Source organism: Formica exsecta, unplaced genomic scaffold, assembly GCF_003651465.1.
Source record: "Formica exsecta isolate Colony F162 unplaced genomic scaffold, ASM365146v1 scaffold623, whole genome shotgun sequence".
Lineage (NCBI taxonomy): Eukaryota > Metazoa > Arthropoda > Insecta > Hymenoptera > Formicidae > Formica > Formica exsecta.
The window spans coordinates 46846-50246 of record NW_021853385.1 but is presented as its reverse complement, the minus strand read 5'-3'; the positions used below and the strand labels follow the sequence as shown (position 1 = coordinate 50246).

At 34.4% G+C, this 3401-nt stretch overlaps 1 pseudogene; it reads left to right on the top strand.

Annotated features, from left to right (window-relative positions):
- The first annotated feature begins 367 nt into the window (after positions 1 to 367).
- LOC115242759 lies at positions 368 to 1531 on the top strand (annotated as a pseudogene).
- Positions 1532 to 3401: the final 1870 nt, after the last annotated feature.

The following is a 3401-nucleotide window of genomic DNA, read 5'->3' as shown; positions in this document are numbered from 1 at the left end:
AAATTTCAGAGCATTGCTAGCGCAATCTTATGGCGAATGCTCCAACCGTACAACTTTTCGTACTTGCGCATTGGGAACTTGGGCGATGACGGAGACGGAGACGTTTCTTAATAAAAATTTTATACATTTCGACTTTGCATCATATTATCTACGTTCACGATACATGTAGAAAAAAAATAAAGACACTTTCATTATATGATTCAAGCTCAAGCTATCGATTAAGCCTATTAAAAATACGATCGGTTCAGCCGTTATTGAGGTCCGATAATCTAAGGTACTCGCAACTGTCCGACTCGCGTACAGATACCCGGAGTGCCTCGCGGCTTCGCGTGAACTTGGCGAGAGACACTACCGTGTCTCTTGATATATTCATACGTTATAAGTATTAGCGGCAATCAGATTTTATGCAACTGGTTGTTTTCAACGTCCTGTGGGTGAGCAGTGGGGCATTTCCATGAGCCAGTCATCCATTAGCAGATATGTACACAAAGTGACAGATGCTATCAACGAATTAATATTTAGACAGTGGGTACAATTTCCTATGACTGCAGGCAACTAGCAAGAATGCAATTTCAAAATGCACGTCAGCCGTTTGAAGGGGCCATCGGAGCGATTGACTGCACTCACGTGGCGATCCTTGCTCCCAAAGAGCATGAAGAAGCCTACATTAATCATCACGGATATCATTCATTGAATGTGCAAATGGTAAATATTTAAATCATTGAGTCGTACAACGTGTTTTATGTATGAATAACTAATTACATTCAATGCTTGTTTCCTTATATATGTGACCCGAATTTAAAAATACTTAATGTAAATGCAAGATACCCCAGAGCACGGCACGATGCATATATATGGAGTGCTTCTGCTGCGCGTCGAGTTATGGAACGCGCATACAATCGCGAATGACGGACATATCTCATTGGTAATTATTATCTGAATTTTTTATGTTAGAAATTATTGCCGTGGAAAGCTTTTATTATATCGATTTATGACTTACATAATACATCATGTATTTTACATCGTTCGTTCTAGTGAATTCTTAAATTCCGTGTATTGAATCTAAATTGTATTAAAGAATTTAAAACAAAGCTGAAAAAAATGTAGTATATTTTATTTATACAGGTGATTCAGGTTATCCATTGGAACCGTGGCTATTAACTCCTTTGCTCCGAGAGCCGGAAGGAACTCCACGTTTCGCATATAACGAAGCGTTATGTAGCGCAAGAAATTGTGTTGAACGTTTGGTGTATTGAAATCTACCTGGAGATGTCTTTCTCGACATAGAGTCTTGCAGTATAAGCCTGGCTTCGCTGGAAGAATTGTCAACGCTTGCGCAGTCCTCCATAATATGCGGAATGCTCACGGTATATTTGATGATGATCTGTTCGATGAAATTGATCATGGCGATTATAACGAAAATTGTGGTGATGCTCATGATATTAATCCGGATAATAATGTTCGTGGACCTCTTGCTATTACACGTCCAAGATCGTTTAAGCAGAAAGATTTACCAGATGAAATTGTATAATGTAGAATGTAAATTTAAAAATAACCATTTTATACATTCGATAATATGAAAATGTTTATAAAATTTTGTAATATGGCAAATTGTATGAAATGATTCTTCAATAGTAAATAAATTGTAAATAGAATGAGGTATAAATATAAAATATTTTTTTTATTATAATTGAGTTATTAATTTATTTTGATCCATTTTATTGTTATGAAAAACGGGCAGAATAAATAAATAATCGCTAAACAATTTTACTGAGTTTAAAGGTATATTTAGTATCAGCATATAATCAACCAATTGCACGTTTGAATATAAAAACTAAAATCTACTATAAATAAACATATCAATATATTATACTTGGTTTCTAATATTATAGGTACTATATATTAGGTTATAGTTATAAAAATACAATGTACGGTAAGGCCAATCACATTTGGAATCACATTAAATTATTAACTATATGATATCACAGAGATTATTCGTTAAGATAAGTAGGCAACAGGTTTTTCATTATTGTTGCGAGTTTCTCAAAAACTCGTATTCGTTCACTATCATTAACGGCCTGTACAGCAGCAGTATCTGCCAACTTTTGTATGGCATGTGCAATTTCAGTCATTGCAAGCGCGTTCATTCTAGATGCCTCTGCTTGAACTTTGGCAGCTTCAGCATGTATCTGCAAACATTCGAATATATTTCATGAATTATCTACATGATTTGTTTTTAAAAAATCATACATTTTTTACAATTGAAAATTTTGTCTTACAAATTCAGCATTAGCCTGCTTCTGAGCAATGGACTGAAAGTACTCCCTTGATGAATATATGATAGTTGTTCAGACGATTTAACACGATTAACTACAATAAATAATTAAGATGTCAAATATGTTTCTAAATATTATGTACAGCTATCGTTGTGAAAAATTATCATAAACATGCAAGAACATTTTAAAAAATTTATAAAAATTATAATTTACAGAGTAAGATTTTAGTTTTACCTCTTCTCGATGAAGCGGGCGCTAATAGGTAAGAAATAGGTAATTATCTAATTTTGGGTAATTTTTGGAGTTTTTCGTTTTTTGGGGGAGGGGGTGATGCTCCCGGGGGTCGGGCTCCCCCGACTGATTATCACTGTTGGGGTCACAACAAAGAGTTTTACTGAGAGATCCGATCATATTTCTCAAAATTCAGAAAAGGCCTTATTCGAAACAATTACCGAAAATTTTGTGAAGGACCACTTGTTTCTGCTGACGTTGATGCTAAGTACGGGGTATTTCTATTTGTCCTACAAGATGCGATAGCCTTTGTAGCCTTTCTTGATTCGCAATTAGCGAGATTAACATTAGTTTGAGTAACATCTTTCTCAGAATGTTCTAATAAAAAGTTATCTAGTGAACGATCATCATTGAGAATTAAATCATTGTCGTTGTTATCTACGGAATTAGCTGCAAAACAAAAGAATATATCGCACTTTGAATATGTTGGTGTTGAAAATTACCTGCGTTGACAGTAATTACGTATATACAATATAATTGGGTTTCTCACCATTTAAATATTGCGAGTCTTGAGAAATTTCATGTGATATATTTGTGCAAACGTTTATCACTTGTGGAGTCGCTGACAAAACTGAATTGTTTCCACGTTCAAGTTCTTCCAGTAAATTCTATATGCACGGACAATAAGTACATTTATAAAAAGCTACTTCCATTGAATAAAATATGTTGTGACACATACGAGGTTTGATCAAAAAATACGCGGAATTTTCGTTTTTCTCAAAAAATCTTTATTTATTCATCAATATTAATTTTATCCCCTTCAAAGTAGTCCCCATTAGATATAATACACTTGTGCCAGCGCTTTTTCCAATCTTTGAAGCACTTCTGAAACGC